Genomic DNA, 17,574 nt, shown 5'->3' on the forward strand with positions numbered 1-17,574 from the left:
AAATTATGTCAAACACTTGACATGTTGCCCATGGGGTAAACTACAAAGACTAACTAGATTTTATATGAACAAGAAGCTTAAACTAGTCTTAAGTGAACTAATTCATCGAAAATTTTATACAGAATAGATAATGAAGTGTAAAAAGTGTCCAAATCAATTTATATATTAAACAAATGGAATGCTCGTTACCCTGGCTAACTTGTACAAAAAAAACTAATGTTCAGACTTTACCTAAGAACTTAAAATTCCCATAACCTATTTTATATCTCTCTTTAAACCCCTTTTATGAAAAAGTAATTATAAACTCGTTTAAAGAACGAAAGCTCTTAGAGAACAAATTCTTATTATGATTTGTTCCTCCTTAACTCTAATTACTCTTAATTATAATCTTCAAAAGGGGCAGAGTGAAATTCCTAAGTACAGTCCCTTTACATTGTTGCAACTATTCCAGGCTTTTAGAAAAAGAAAAAGATAAGGGGAAAGAGTATAAAATTATTGCAACTGAGTGTAAGTTTTTTTAAAAAAGAAAAATCATTTTAACCAACTCAAGAATTATTTTATGGTGGCTAACTGCTCACTTAACACCTAAATAGTTTTGAATTCGGGGATCTAATTGGCAACATGCTCAATCTTTTATGCACACACACACACACACCAATTTATTTTAAATAACTTGTTTAACAATATCATGAAGGTTGGAGCGGTGGCACAATAAGAAGGGCATTTGCCTTGCATGCGCTAACCTAGGATAGACTGCGGCGTCCCATATGGTCCCCTAAGGCAGGAGCGATTTCTGAGCGCATTGCCAGGAGTAACCTCTGAGCATCACCAGGTGTGGGCCCCCCCAAGAAAAATATCATGAGGCCAGAGAGATAGTTGGCAAGTTAAGATGCTTGCCTTGAACATGACCAACCCTGGTTCCATTCCCTGAGCACCATCAGGAACCAACTCTGATCAGAGAGCCAGGAGTAGCTTTTGAGCACTGCCATGCTCTGACCCAAACACCAAAATACTATCATGACTCTTCTTTTAATTCTTTCTTTTTAGTTTTCTCTCCAATACCACTTCCTTCATACTACTACAGCAATTCAACTTATCTCATTACTTGTCCTTTATTCTTTTATCATCTATTAGATTAAATTTTCTTTAAATAGTTTAAATATGATAAAAGTAAAAACAAGTGCACAGCTATCTACAGTCACCAAATAAATGTCTAATGGGCTCAACATTCCTTTTTCATCTTCTGGGAAAGGAAAAAATATTCAAATATGGTTCAGGACTGCCTGCAGTTTATGGGTGTGATAAGAGAAATTTAATGGGGTTCACATCAGTTGACTATCTCAATAAAAAGCAAAAGCTCTTTTTGCCGCAATCATTGAATCAACCTAAAGCAATCCACAGAATTCAACTTCTATCAGAACATGAATGGTACATTTAAAGGGAAAAAGTAAACAACTGTAAAATTTGTATGGAACCACATAAAATATCAATTAAACAAAGCAATTCTAAAAGAAAAAAAATGAAGGTATCACACTTTGACTTCAGACAATGCAATGGTGTAATTAAAGACAATGTGGTACTGGAACAAAAACCAATGGAGTAGAGAGCCCAGAAATAAACTCATAAAAGTGGACATCAATAATGGAGTCAAAATCCACAATGGAGTGGAGAAACCTGAAAGATCATATAGAGGGTAAAGAACTTGCAGGTGATCCACCCAGAACCCCAGTTTCCACAAAATCCCTAGAAACTAAACCACTAGGAAACACAAGGTGTGCAAACAAACAAAATCCTCTCCAAAAAAATGGAAAAACTGGATGGCCATATGCAAAAAAGTATGTTAACTTAACCTCTGTTAAACTAAAATCAAATATACAAACGAACTCAAAAAAGAACTAATGACTCAGATATTAGATCCCAAATTGTAAGATATATTAAAGAGAGAAACCACTGATAACATAGTCAAGCACAGTTGCATTTGCTAAATAAATATACTGGCAAGGGAACCAATGTAATGAATAAACAAATGGGACTATATCAACTTTTAAATCTTTTACAGAGCAAAAGAAGTTACCTCCAAACAAAAAAACGGCAAATGAGCTCTAGAAAAAGGTATCTTATCTGTACATGTCATGTAAGTAGTTAATACATACATATGTTATGTACATGCAAACACATATATACATGTATATAATAGACACATGCATATATGTATATAGGTACACACATCAAAATATAGAAAGAACTCATTATTTTGCAACAAAAAACAACCCAATCCCCAAAATGGGGGGGGGGGGCAAAGGGTGAAGATATCAATAGATATTTCTCCAAAGGAAATAAAAGAGTTGCCCCACAGACACAGGAAAAAATAGTTAACATTGATTATTATTTGAGAAATGTAAATCCAATGAGCTGTCATCTACACAGGTGAAAACAGCCTTCCTGAAAACTGGAAACAAATGTTGGCAAGGACATGGAAGGAACCCAAGCACACTGCTGGTGATGCAAATTGGCGCACCTTTCTGGGAAATATTAAAGAGATTCCTTAAAAAAAAAGAAAAAAAACAGAAACGGGGGATCAGAGCAATAGTGAAGCAGTAGGGCGTTTGCCTTTCATGGCAGCTGATCCAGGTCGGACCTCAGTTCGATCCCTAGGGTCCAATATGGTCCCCCAAGCCAGGAGTGATTTCTGAGCACATAGCCAGGAGTAACACCTGAGCATCACTGGGTGTGGCCCAAAAACAAGAAAGAAAAAAAGAAAGAGAGAGAGAGAGAGAGAGAGAGAGAGAGAGAGAGAGAGAGAGAGAGAGAAAGGGAGGGAGAGATGGAGGGAGGGAGGGAGGTAGAAAAGGAAAGGAAAGGAAAGGAAAGGAAAATAGAAGCAGAAGGCATCCAGGATACCTCGAAGTACCGCATCTGCAAGGCATGCAGGTATATGAGGTCACAAATTCAATCCCTGGCCCAATGTGTATTAGCATCATGACCACTTGTGCTGCCAGATGCCACTACGGAGAGTGTTGTAACCATGCATGTGCACAACACAGTCCTTTCTTTGAGCCCCACAAAGCATCAAACCAAAAAGCGACTGAATATCACAATCAAGTCAGTCTACACATTTCACGCATGTATAGCCAGCCATTGCAACAATACAACATGTGTATTACATATACAACTAAATTTTTAAACAAAGAAGAAACTTCCTGTGTTACAGTGACACTACTCCCAGGAAAAGAGCCTTTCAATTAAAAAAAAAAAAGTAATTTCAAATATGTGAAAGAACTTGTACATTCAGAGTGGTACTATTCACAAGAGCCAGAACCTGATGATCAAGTTAAATGTTCAGATCCACAGATGAGTGAAGAAAGAATCCATGGTATATGTACACAATGGAATATTCACTCCTCTGCTGTTGTAAAAGACAAAACCGTGTCCTTTAGAACAAAATTAGAGGTGATTATGCTAGATGAAGGACGTAAAGACAATGAAGTAAAGTTCATATTCCACACATTTCATGCATATGTAGAATATGAACTAACACAAATAACATGTCCAACACACTAACTCCCAGACTTGGCAAAAACTACAGTTTCTAAAAGAAAAGAAAGCGAGGGGAAAAATAAATTTCTGAGATGGAATGTTATTTCTGTCCTGGTGTTGAGAATGATGACAATTAAACACAGGTGTGACACTAAACCCCTAAAATTCCATCATCATAAACCAATGATAAGTCAATACAAATATCAAAGATCTTGTTGGTTATTTTGCAGTGCTGGGAATCAAACTCAGAATCTCACACAGGCAAGACAAATCTCTACCATTGAGCTACATCTCTAGTCCAAAAGATATAAAATTTTTTTAAATAAAACCAATTTTTCCAAACTATAACTAGTATACCCACAAGAGTTTATATCCTCATTAAAAATACACTAAGGGGCAAATAATCACAGGCAAGAAGAGTGTCAACTAATAAAACAAAACAAAAATAGTATCAAAATTTATCAAAAAAGCAAAAAATAGTATCAAAAATAGTATCAAAATTCTTCTTCTATTTCTACAAAGCCTATTTACACAGCAAGTCATTTCAAACAAATTAATTGGACCAGAAAAAAAGCTCCATGACTGAGCACATGATTTGTATGTAGGAGAACTGAGTTTGATGCCTTTTAACACATGGTCTCCATAACACCACTGAGAGAAACCCATGAACACTACAGAATGTGATCCAAAACAAACAAACAAAATTAACTCATTCAAGTATTAGTCTACCTGAGTTTAATATTTAATGTGATCCAAAACAAACAAAATTAACTCATTCAAGTATTAGTCTACCTGAGTTTAATATTTAGCACCCCATCGGTCCCCTGTGCACAGAACCAGAAGCAAGCCCTGAGAACGGCAGGGTGTGCAAAAGAAAAGGAAGAATATAGGACAATCTGGTAATATATACAGAGACAATAGAGTTGAGGGCCAGGAAAACCAGTCTATCATAGGAAACTTGGCCTAAAGAGCAGTGAGTACAGTTAGGGTAGTGAATGGTCCACTAAGACCATGGTCATCAGAACTGATCAGTTGGGATAAGAACTGGTGCTAAAAGAGTGATAAAGCGATACTAAGGTGGGAGTTGAGAGGGAAACGGCATTTGTGGGGGGAAATGTACACTGTTGAAGGGTGGTATATATTCTATAACTGAAACTCAATCATAAACAATTTTGTATTCACTGTGCTTAAATAATTATATTTAAAAATATAATAAGGGACATACACTACATTGTTAACAGTTGGTATTCCAGGTTTAGGAGGTAGACCTGAAGAGAGAAGACACAGAATTCCATTCTGAGCCCCCTTCCTCAACTTCACACTTGGTAGCCCTGACAATCTAGGATATATCTAATAGCAACATTTTGGTCACATGCCTGAATCTGATGTCCAACAAATACAGAACGAAGAGGGAAAGGGGGGTGATACATGAGATCTTATATGTCTTTAGCAAAAATGTCACAACACAAATTCAATGCTAAATGACCACACAGGAGAGAGTACTAAATCCTTACCTTACTATCATACACCATGATCAGAACACAGAAGGAGCTACTTACACCTTGAAATGTATATGCAAAGCCTAAAAATAAATCAATAGGTGATTTTTAAAAGAAGCAGAAATGAGGCTAGAGATAGTACAGCAGGTAGAGCACTTGCCTTGCACAGCGTCAACCTAGGTTTGATCTCTGGCATCTCTTTTGGCCCCCCCAAGTCCGACAGGAGTAATTCCTGAGTGTAGAACCAGGAGTAAACCCTGAGCACTGTCCAATGTCTCTCCCCCTAAAATAGCAGGAAATTTTGCTTATAAATTAAACTTCCATTTGACCAACTACATATTGTACTACCAAATATAACCTGCTTGCCTGCAAAATAATACATCATAACTTCAGTACATTAAATCTTCAACTAACCTCTGTCTGTAGTTTCTTGGAAATAGGTTATCTCAATAGCAGATTACTTAACACTACAACTTCAAAAAAACAATTCACAAAACTCAGGAAAGACAAAACAAGAGCTACTTACGTGAGCACACCATAAAATAGTCCCTCCACTGTAACCTTAGACAATGTAAGTTTCTTTTTATTTTTTTACTTGGCTTCCTTACAACATAATAGCATGGGTTTGAAATGGTTAAATCTCAACTATTAAGAACATAAACAATAAACACCACTGTACATATTTCTAAAATAAAATATAGATGTTTGTCACATTGAGAACTGTGAAAACTTTTCGTTTTGAAGGAAGTTTACAAGAAAGCAAAAACAAAACCTGTGCATTGTTTTTGACAAATGGTTTATAAACTATTCTGCTGAGTCACAAGTACCACCAGCAGCATCACTCAAGAGTCCCCACCACCTCAGACCAGAGACACTCACTGCACTCCAAACAACATAAGCAAAGGCTGCTGGTTCTTGCAGAAAATCACATGGATTGGGCAAACAGGGCAACCTCTGAACCACAAGCCAGCCATTCTTCTCTCACTTCCAGGCCTCTCCAATTTTGCATTTCCATGGCTCCAGTCACATGCCTTTTCACCACTTGCAAATTCAGGTGTAACTACTCTCCCAAATTATTTGTTGTTGTTGTTTAAATTGAGATGGTAGCTGGCAGTGGGGGAAAATAAACAGGTCTGATTTCATTATATAGTTACTAGTAATTCAAGTTTGTATCAATAAATCCCACACAGATTCTAAGAAGAGCTGCTATCTATATGGATAGTTTGGCTCCCAGACGAAAAACTATCTCAGGCCTTTAACAAACAGGGAGCAGACAATAAGCATTCTTAAAAGAGCAAACTATACAGAGGTAGGCAGGGGAGAGAGCTGAAGAGAGGGTAGAAGGGAAACTTTTTATGATTGGCATAAAGAGTGCACTGGTAAAGGGTGTTTATATTGTATGACTGAAACTCAATCATGAACAATTCTGTAACTGAAAAGAAACAGCTGTATTATGAAGCACCTTGTAAACCATGGTGTTTAAATAAAATGTTTTAAATCTAAAAAAAAAAAAAAAGAGTAAGCTAGGTATAAGGAGCTGGGTTCACCAGGGCAGTCCTGGTGTTTAATGGTCAGTGTAGAAATTATAGCAAATAGAGATCAGAAGATAAAAGGCCAACAGGCTTAAAATGTTAGCAAAAGTTCAAAGACTTGAGATTGCAGCTCAAGGTGGATGGGAAAGAAAAGAAGACCAAGAGTTCAGGAAGTCCTGCCAATTTTCAGTCCCCCAAAAGGGGTCCACTCCATTTTTATAGATTCTGCTACAAAAATAAGCGAACAGTTTTAATAGGCTAAAATGCAGTTAAAAGCTGATGTGGCTCTGAAGAACAAAGTGTTTTGCACTAAACTTTTTTGCTTCAGTTTCTACACTCTGGTGATTCTGACCTTTCTTGCACTCTTAATTCTTCATCACTGTTCTTAACTTCCTCTTATACCCGTAAATCTCTTATCAGTTTCTCTCATATTCCCAGATTTCCATCAATTTCCCTCATAATATGAGACAAGTCTGGACATCATTTAATACTCAAATATGAGATTATTTAAGAACTTCAAACAAGAGATTCAAGTCTGTGCTTCAAGACAGTTCATACAACAGCTGTGTACAACTAAAGGGAGAAATGTTTAAAGACTTAAAACAGACTATAATTTTTTTTAACTTACTCTTCAAGTGACCGTGTGACTTATTTTTCTTTAGCTGTCCCACCAAACTCAGAATTCCAGAAAAATAATCTTATTTCACCCAAAAATAGGGCTTGGCAAAAAGTTGGGTTGGGTCAAATAAATGATCTTTCTCTAATCATTCAATCTTGCAACTAGTAACTTAAGTGTCTGTACTTGATTGCTTAGAGAAAAAAGAACATAAAAAAACCTTAATTTACAAAGAGGGGTATTATTAAAAATTCAGTCATAATTTTATTATAGGGGCCCTTCCCAGTTTGGTCAAAGAAATGTCATAGGCCCAGTGACACTAGGGATTTCACAGGCTGTACCCAGTGGTGCTGAGGCCATGTGGAAAAGTATGTCTCTGATGACAAGAGAACTACTTGCTTGTTTACCTTATATCAGATAATAAGCCTCAGAACGACCCCAAAAGAAAATGACTGGAACAATAGCAATAGTATAGTGAGTACAGCTCTTGCATTGTATGTGTAAGACCAGGTTCCATTTTAGCATACCATATGGATCCCAAGAATAATCACCAAGAATGATTCCTGACCAAGATCCAGGAGTAATCCCTGAGCACTGCCAGGTGTGGCCCCAAAGCAACTGAACCTTAGTATACCAGTATCCTTACATATATTCTAATGAGGAGCCTCAAGTGTGCCACTGTCAATTTCTCCAATTTCATAAATAAATTGCCCAACTTCATTTAAGGAGGGGCCAGCCAGAGTGGTAAACCTGCAGGTAGGGAGTCTGCCTTGTACATAGCCAACCCAGGTTCGATCCCTGGCATCCCATATGGCCTACCAGAAGTAATTTCTGAGCGCAAAGCCAAGAGGAATAACCCCTGAGTTATAGACCCCTGTTTATAGACCAACCCCCCCTCCCAAAATAGTAGTGAGGAGCATCATCAGGGTGAAAACTTATACTATATTTTGCCAGGAAGATGTAATCAGAGGACTAGCATGAGATAAAAAGCCAACAAAGCCCAGGATGTTTGTTTATACAACAATTATATATAAGTTATAAGGCATAGTTTTCATTACTTTTTAGAAGCTAAGATCTTTAAAATGTGCAAAATCCTCCCTTCAGATGTTAGGCCCCGATTCTAATTACTATAATATAGCTTCTGAATTTTGAAATAGTCGCTATAACCAATAACTACAAAATCAATTGTTTTTTAAGGTTAAAAAAATAACTAAAAGGGAACAAAGTAAGATAGCTTATAATATAATTCTACTCCAAAACAGAGCTAAGAAAGTGAAATTCACAAGGTATAGTTTTAAATTATCTACTCATTTATCAGTTATTTCTGCTCTATAGTAAAAACAGAAACAAGATGCTGGAGCCAGGAAAGAGTAAAGCAGTAAGGAAAGCACTTGCCTTGCATTTGGGTAACATGGGCTCAATCCTGCAAGCACCTCTGGGAGTGAACCCTGAGTAGGAATAAGGAAAGTAGGAGTAAAGGCTGAGTACCACCAGGTCTGGGCCTTCCCCCAAACAAACAAAAAACAAGGGGTTGGAGTGATAGCAAATCGGATTGGATGTTTGCCTTGCATGCAGCCAACTCAGGTTTGATCCTCAGTATCCCATATGGTCCGAACCTGACAGGAGTAAGCCTAGTGCCATGGGTGCACACACACACCCCAAAGACCTTAAAATTTATATGAGACTCATACTGAACTACAAGCAAATTATTCTGTTTTCTTTTGAAGTTAATCCCAGAAGAAAGCTTCATTATTCGCTATATAAATCCAAAATCAGAGCTGGGAAGTTTTCCTGCACTCTTCATGGGTCAAACAGCATCTGTAATTTTCTACTCCATTCTTAAAAGTCACACTTTAGAAACAATCATATGGAATAACTGGAATCCTTTAGTGGAGAACCACAGGATAGCAAAGATCCAGAAACTGTGACATAGTAGATGAGAAACTGAACTAGGAGAAATCAGTAAAGGGAAGTCTGCTGGGAAAGGTAAAGAAGTAAAAGTTGTCCTTCATATGAAGCCTGAATATACAAATCAGAAATAAAAAAAAAAATCCATGTTTTCTCTCTCCCTTTCTCTCTAGCTCCCTTTTCCCCCCCACATCATACCCACATTCTCTTATTCCTCTAAATAAAACTATTTTACTTTAAAACATATATTCAAAACAATTAAAAACCGGGGGAGGGTCCAAAGTGATAGTAGAGCAGGTAGGGTTAAGGGTTACTTGCTTTGCACAAAAAGGAACAAGGTTCAACCCCCAGCATCTGGGGCCAGAGAGATAGCATAGTAGTAGGGCATTAGTCTTGAACACAGCCAACCCCAGATGGACTTCAGTTCCATTTCCAACATCCATATGGTCCTCTGAGCCTGCCAGGTGCGATTTCTGAGCACAAAGCCAGGAGTAACCCCTGAGCGCCTCCAGGTGTAACCGGAAAACAAAAAAAAAAAGCATCTCCAATCAATCTCCTCTCTGTCCTCTCCCTCCCCACAGGATGGCCAGGATTATCCTGAATACAGAGTGAGTAACCCAGAGCACAGCTGGAATCCAAAATCTCAAGAAAAGTACAATCTGGGCACCTGTCATATCTAGCAAAAAAAAAGAAAGAAAAAATCTTTGCCAATTGAAAGCCCCTCAAACAAGATTTATCTTTCAATATTAAAGGTTAAATTCTCTCCTGCAAGTCTCTCCACAGGGCGTGCCATTGATGAGACAGTATTTCAGATACTAAAATTGTAACCTCAAAATTATTTGTGGAAAAGCTAAAGACCTAAACTGGTGTCATTTATGCTAAACTTCACATCCCCAAACCTGGATACTCCAAACCTTAATATTTCTGCTCTCCCAGAATGGAACCTAAAGTAGGTCAATCAGGAACCAACTGACCAGGACAGAGGAAACAGCCTAGGAAATGTGCCCTCCAGGAAAATACTCTCCAAACTTGGTGTTTTGTTTTGTTTTGTTTTGTTTTTTTGTCACTGAAGTACAGTGGTTGTTCTCAAATAATAGGGCGCGCCCCCCAGGGGGGTCGTAAAGGTTCCATAAAGGGGGCACATTTGATCTCAGCAAACATTGTCATAACAAGCTAAGCCCCATCTTTATGTCTCTGTATGTCTCTGGAGCTGAGAGTTACTGTGTCCTGCTTCAAACCTCGCTTCGAAAAGCGATGCATTGCAAAACGTGCTCATTGTAGCCATGAATCCAGACATCACCTCTGATTAAAAAATCAGCTCAAATTATTTTATCTCTTTTTGTTCTGCAGGTTAAAGTTTTTTTTAATAAAGATACTATTTACAATCGCGCGTGGGGGGTGCGAAAAATGTTTTCTTCTTCCTAGGGGGGCATGACAGAAATAATTGAGAAGCACTGCTATAGTGTAACTTCCTTGTTGCCTCTCCCTTCTGGCCATAAATAGCATTCTGTACTCTTCCTCTGAGCTAAATCTCCTTGACAGTTTCCCCAACTTGAATAAATTTTTGCCCAAATAAACTCTTACCATCTTTATACCATATTTTAATTTATCTTCTAACACCCTCCAAATTACATTGTATTTAATATCTTTCTCAGAACCATAGGTAAGATGTGAGTTTGGTACACTCTGTCCCTTTCTTAGTGAAAGGTACCTTTTGTGATAATCCAATCCTTCAAAGGATTAGACAAACATAAAAATCTCTTAGAAGCTAAAGCATCTTAGGCTGTTCCATGCCCAGGGTCACTGTTGCTACTCATAGAACCTCAATTCCCTGAATCTATGCTTATCATACATCCAAATAAATAATTCTATGATAATTGCTACAAGCTTTCAGTGAAAAGATTTGTTACTTTGTCTTATTTTGTAACTGGCACAAACGGTTCCTTTCCAGTTTTGGCTCATCTCACGTCCCCAAAATTAAAAACTAAGCAACCTAACAACAAAAAAGTAAGTCTTCACCACATCATTAAAATCCTTCTTCTAAAGAGGACAACAAAATCTGGTTTGCAAGTAAAATCTGTAGCTCTCTCAGGAGGGTGAGGCAGGGAGAGGCAGGGAGGAGGTGGAAAGAAGCAGAGCAGATAAGGTTTATCCCAGCCAGATGTAAGAGGGGCCCACGTCATGAAACCTTCCTGTCCCAGGAATTTAATCCCCCGTCTGTGAAGCAGAGATAAAACACTAAGGATGAGAAAAACCACCAGATCTGTAGGATAGGTACATTCTTGTGGGCAAAAAAATATATAAATAAATAAAAAAAATTTTAATTCCCATGAAGTTCGAAAAGATCCAACTGTGTGCTAGTTTAGACTCACAAATCAAACTTTTCTTTGAGCACCCTATTCCCCTCCCCCATCTCTCCCCTTCCAAATTCCCTTAATTATTTTTTTTTAAAGCCCTGGAGACTAGTAGAGATTTTGAAAGAGATCTCCCCCAGGTGGAGAAACCTGCCCTAAGGATTTCATCACCTACCACCCCTACAAAGACACCCACGCCCATTTCCTGAAGCTGAGCCTCCGGGGAGATGCCTCATCCTTTCTCCCAGAGGACAATAATGGGAGTAAATGGACTCCAGATCCCAGAACCGCAAACAATCTGAGACTTCACGCTTGCATCTTCGGGAAAACGAAGGCCCCCCCCTCCCCCAAAATATATTTTTTTTTCTTTGCTTCTTGGACAATTCGAAATAAGAACAGAATTTCAATGGCCTGCATTCTAGTAGAGAATGTAGTCCAATGCCTATTCTAGAAGGCGTTTGAGCGGAGGGAGGCGGTCAGGGGCAGCGTTTGGAAAGCACCTGAGGGATGAAAATCCCAGGCCAGAGGCTTCAGGTTCTCTCTTCCCAGCCCCCCTCGCCCCAGTGGCCAAGGCAGTGGGCGAGAAAGCCTGGAGGGCCGGCTGGGGGTGGTGGTGGTGGTGGTGGAGATGGGCGGGGGTCGGGCCAGCAGTTGCGTAGCAGAACGTGAGTACTAGGGAGCATTCCCGCACACAAAATGGAGGCGCTGCACGCCTTGGTGGCCCGCACACCTGGGGGCGAGCAACATGCCCCCCTGGGGGACCCGGCCTGCCTTCGTCATCCTCGGTGCCGACCGCGTGCGCAGTCCCCGGCAGCCAGCTCGGGCCTGCATCGCGGCCGACTCCCCCTTGGCGATTGCAGCCCGCGTGGGGCTGCCTGCTGGGGGCCCAGATGCCGGCAGCCCCCCAGAAGCCAGCCTGAACCCCGACACCTCTTTGCACCGCCGGGACAGGCAGCGCACTCACCTTGGATGCGCCCCCGGAGGCCGCGGGGCCCGGGCCGGGAGGTGGTGCCGCGGAATGAATGAATCAAATGAATGAATGCATGAACGGGGTACACCCCCCGGTGGCGGCTCTCTCGGGCGACTCCCCGCCGGACCGATCCCGGGTGTGGGCGCCCCTCTCGGCTGCCCAGGGCGGGTGCGGCGCTGGCCCCCTCGCCCCGCACGCCCGGGTCGGCAGCTGCCCACCGTGGCCTCCGCCGGCGTGACGCACTCGCGCCGCAGCGCCTCCAGCCGTGCAGCCGCGCCCGCAGCCCCCGCCGGCCCCCTACTCGCGCCGCCCCGCCTCGGCACCGCCCCCCGGGGCCTGGCCGGCAGGTGCGAGCCCCGAGCCCGGCCTGCCGGGTCAGGGGTGCCCTTCCGAGCGACCCCACCTCGTCCCCGGCTGTCCCCTCTGCCGCCGATCTGAAGCCCAGGTCTTGGGGGGGGTTGGAACCCCCCCCATAGTGACCTTGGCTCTGCTTTCAAAAGCAATGCGAGTGAGCTGCGAGAACTAGCCACGCTGCATTCTCCCACATGCTCACAGAAGCAAGGATTCCTTCCCCACCCTGGCACACACCTAAGGGAAACTTCTCCAACAGGGACTGGGAGGGATGAGGGCATGGATGCTGAGGAGGATGTCTCCATCCAGGTCATCGCCCCCCCTCCCCCCGTTTTTCCTGGACACCCGCTGCTACCGTGGAGGAAGCGCGGGGAACTGGCGGTGCACCCCTCCGTGCACGATCTGCACACACCCGGGAGTTCCTACTCGCTTCTGGGGAGACCTCAGCACCCCCCGGTTTGCGGGCGTCGACCGTCCCTCTTTTAGAATTCCGCACGCGCAAAGTATGCAGAAGCAGAAGCCCCGCGGGCTCCACCCTTTCTGTCCTCTCCTTCCTTCCTTCCTTCCTTCCTTCCTTCCTTCCTTCCTTCCTTCCTTCCTTCCTTCCTTCCTTCCTTCCTTCCTTCCTTCCTTCCTTTGCTCACTGTCATCTTCCGCCTTCGCCTGCTGGGCCCTCTTGGCTAATTTTTACGCATTCGGATGGAAAGATCTAATTCTCTGGACAGGACAGCCCTTTTCTTCAAAGCAATGCAAGCCATGGTTTAAGTATGCTGAATATATGTATTGAACCATTGGAGTGTCGTTAATGTTATGAGGTTTTTTTCTTAGACGTCATCTCTGGGAAATAAGGCTAGCCAAAGTAGAGGCAGAGTTTTACCGTCGGGATAAATTTGAACTCGCTTCTTTTGTTTACCAGGAAATATTTAGCAACCAACAGCAGAACTTCACTAATTTTACTTTATTAATTTTACAGCGAAATCAATACATAGTGTATATTTGTTGTATACAAATATATTTGTTAATGTGGTGTCTGACTACTTTTTTTTAATTAAACAGGGTTTCTGCTTCTAATTATAACAATCAACCTCACATCTGTTTCATTTGTGATATTTTTTTTTTGTTCTTTTTTTTTGGGGGGGGGTCCACACCTGGCAGTGCTCAGGGGTTACTCCTGGCTCCATGCTCCTGGCATGCTCAGGGGACCATATGGGACTCCGGGATTCGAACCAATGACCTTCTGCATGAAAGGCAAACGCCTTACCTCCATGCTATCTCTCCGGCCCCTGTGATATTTTATTATATGCTTCTTGGGAAACTCAATAGCCGGATTTCATTCAAGTAAATTGAAAGCTGAACTGTAGCTGAGGCCAACCTTGAGTGAATGAATGAAATTATTTGGTAGTTTAATTTCTGTTCCTAGAACTGGAACTAAGCAAGGGGCTTTAGGACAATCCAAAAACAATTGCTACTTCAGGGAAGATGCTTTTTCCTTTTTAGCACCTATAAGTGGTGAAGCCTCAAGGGTTAGTGCAAAACTAGCCAGTGCAACTTGGTCATAATGGTTTTTTTGTTTTTTGTTTTGTTTTGGATTTTGGGTCACACCAGGCAGTGCTCAGGGGTTACTCCTGGCTCTCTGGTCAGAAATCACTCCTGGCAGGATCAGGGGACCATATAGGATGCCGGGATTTGAACCACCGACCTTCTGCATGCAAGGCAAACGCCTTACCTCCATGCTATCTCTCCCGCCGGTCATGTTTAAAATGATACACATGAGTAGAATTCATTTGAGCAGTTAGTTATCTTAGTTGTTGGATCCTTGTGCTTGATGTCCTTGTCTCCCAAAATTCTTGATACCATAAAAGGAGCCAGAACTACCCCTACCCAGCCCCATGAAAGGGCCCAGAGACTGATATTGAAGAGCTAGCCCCAACTTTCTCCCTATCTGCTGAGACCCATTGAACAATGGTCTCCGACATAAATGAGTGTCCCAGGAAATTTTATTCTGCTTTCTAATGGCAGCATGATGTAGCTTTGAGAGTTAAAAAAAAAATTATCTTCCCTTTCATTGACAGTTACATTCACTTATTGTGCTCTTTTCTAGGCAAAGAGCTAAAAAGTGAGTTCTTATCAGATTAGTACAAGCTATAAATCATTACCAAAATAGTCAGAAATAAGTTTTGAGGCTTTTGCCACAAAAGTAGAAAATAAATTAATGATTGCATTGTCTTTTGTTGTAACATTACTTTTTTTGCTATTTTGTAACATAAATAGGAGGCATGGTTAGTTTTCACTGCAGTTTTTAAGTCTTTATTGAAGTACTATGGTTGATGATATAGTTAATGATGGTTTCATGCATATATGCATTATTTCAACATCACATCTGTCACCAAAGTGCTCACTTCCCTTCACCAAAATCTCAAAGGCCCCTCTGTTAAACCCTCACCCCACCCTTTCCAGCGTGGTTCCTTGGGCCAACTCTTGAGTTCTGTTGTCTTTGATTATTTGTTGTTCCCTTGTTGACAAAGAGCATTCAGTATCTAATTTTTTCTTCTAACTTCACTCAGAGCAAAGAGCATTCAGTATCTAATTTTTTCTTCTAACTTCACTCAGTTTGATATTCTCTAATTCATCCATGTTGTGGCAAGTTATATGGTTTTGTCCTTCCTCACAGTTGTATAATATATTCCACTGTGTATATAGGCCACATTTCTTGATTCATGTATTTGCAGTTGGGCAGTTGAGTTGTTTTCATTCTTCGCTATTGAACTAAGTGCTACAGTTTCATTGTCATCTTTAGTGTGGTTCAGCAGCCTTCAGGAGGTACTCCAGGTTATCTGCTCAGGGATTGCTCCTGATTATGGTTGGAGGTGGGAATTACACAGTTCTGGGGATTGAACTGGGGCCAGATATACAAGGCAAATCATAGGCTCTAGTATATGTTTAAAGTAGAGAAGACCATTGTAAGAAAAACTTTCCAGTATGCTGGATTTTGGGGTTTTGCTGGTACAAAAGACCCAGAAAAGAGTCTTTAAATTTTAGTGAACAAGAGGAATTCAAAATGGCCAAAATAATGATTTTTTTTTGTCTGTTAACAAATTAACAAGCTATCAAATTCATTGTGGAAATTAACCGATTTAATCCTTATAAACCATCCTTGGAAGAGCACACTATCTCCAGTTAAGCAAGAGGAGCTTCAATCACAGAAGGAGCATATCCGTGATGGGTAGTAAGGTTGGTGATTCTGACAATTTGCTCAGAGTACAACCTAAAAAATTATTTTTTTATCACTTCCCCACACACAAAATCTTATATATATGTTATATATTTATATATCTCTACTAGATAGATGATAGACAGACACATAGATAGATAAATAGATGATAGATAGATAGATAGATAGATAGATAGATAGATAGATAGATAGATAGATAGATAGAAGGTTTTTTTGTTTGTTTTGGCTTTGATTTTTGAGCAACACCTTGCAGGCTCAGAGGACCATATGGGAGGGATTTTGTTTTTGAAGTTCATAATTATACATCCCCCCAAAAAACCAATATATGTGTTTTATTAGTTTCTTAAGCCCTAGGAGTATTTTTCTGCACTTGAAGAGAGATTTGAATCCTCAATAAGAGTGAAAGCTTTAAAAGTGTATCCTGATAGACATTTTATAACATTGTATAATATGTTTTTTGAAAAACTCTTCATTCTTTTTAAAAATCATTTAAGAATAATTGTTCTTCGAGTATTTTTCAGGCTGGAAAACAATTTTAAGTTGTATTTGGTGAATCAAGGAAATATTTTCTCAAATTCCTTGAGATTGGATCCTTTTGAAATGATTAGAATTAGAATTTTAATTTTATAGCTTGCAAAGACTAAAAAACTAATTTGCTAATAATCTAAGGCACTAAAACAATAAAGGAGAGGAAGGTCCTTCCTATTGGGATTGGAAGAGAAAAGGAAACCTACCTTGGAAGAAAAATAGGAAACAACCCTATATGGGTTGTTTATTTTCTCCTTAGTATGTAAAATGTGTCACAAGAATGTTTTTAGGATTAAAAGTAATGTCCTAATGAGCTTTTCTTTGTCAAATACTATCACTCTCTGCATGTTTCAAATTCCCAAAGAAGAACAACCTGAAAAACAGCCCTATTGCAATTGTTTCCTCTGGTTTGATTTGGACTGATACGAGAGGAAAGTTTAAGGACAGAGAGCTATTTGATAAGTTAGATCTAATGTGGGTTTTATTTTGTATCATTAATGAAAAATTACATGTTTGCTAGATTATGTCAGGTGACACAATTACTGTGTCAATATCCATTTTCCTCCCATTTTCTCTGAGGAAACCAATTTTATTCAGTGGTGGACTAAAAACAAATTCCTCCTCAGAAGCTATGAGGATCCTCTTTGTAATTGAGATAGCCATATGGTTATTTCTTGCAATAAAACATAAATGATTAATAATGGCATCCATAAAGGTTTGTTTTTCCTGATCAAGAAAAGAAAAACTTGCTAGCATTTCCCTTTGCTTTTTGAAATTGTGCTTTTCCTTCTTGTAGCCTGGAAGGAGGGCTTCAGTCTGAACTGGAGCAACCATCTTGCAACCATGAGTTGACCAGAGAATAAAATGTATCAAGATATGGATCAATATATCAATGAAATGTATCTTCCATATATCAAGTATGTCAGAGTCAAGACATTTGGGAAAATGTGGATATTATGGAGATGCTGCTTTCCGCTGGTCCTCCAAAAAACTGCTACTTGTCAACAAATGCAATTCAAACACCCTAACTCCAGATGCAACAAGAAA

At 40.2% G+C, this 17,574-nt stretch overlaps 1 protein-coding gene across 2 annotated transcripts in view; it reads right to left on the reverse strand.

The window, feature by feature from the left end:
- Window positions 1–13,054, reverse strand: part of FAM169A (family with sequence similarity 169 member A) — a 40,811-nt gene extending 27,757 nt beyond the window's left edge. The window contains exon 1 of one of the 2 annotated variants that reach the window (XM_049768767.1): window positions 13,005–13,054. The gene's annotated coding sequence lies outside the window, so the exon portion shown is untranslated. Of the gene's footprint in view, window positions 1–12,410; window positions 12,625–13,004 lie in introns of those variants that run through there. The other variant, XM_049768766.1, reaches the window with a different exon arrangement.
- Window positions 13,055–17,574: the final 4,520 nt, after the last annotated feature.

Source organism: Suncus etruscus, chromosome 2 (genome assembly GCF_024139225.1).
Source record: "Suncus etruscus isolate mSunEtr1 chromosome 2, mSunEtr1.pri.cur, whole genome shotgun sequence".
In the NCBI taxonomy this organism is placed as follows: Eukaryota; Metazoa; Chordata; class Mammalia; order Eulipotyphla; family Soricidae; genus Suncus; species Suncus etruscus.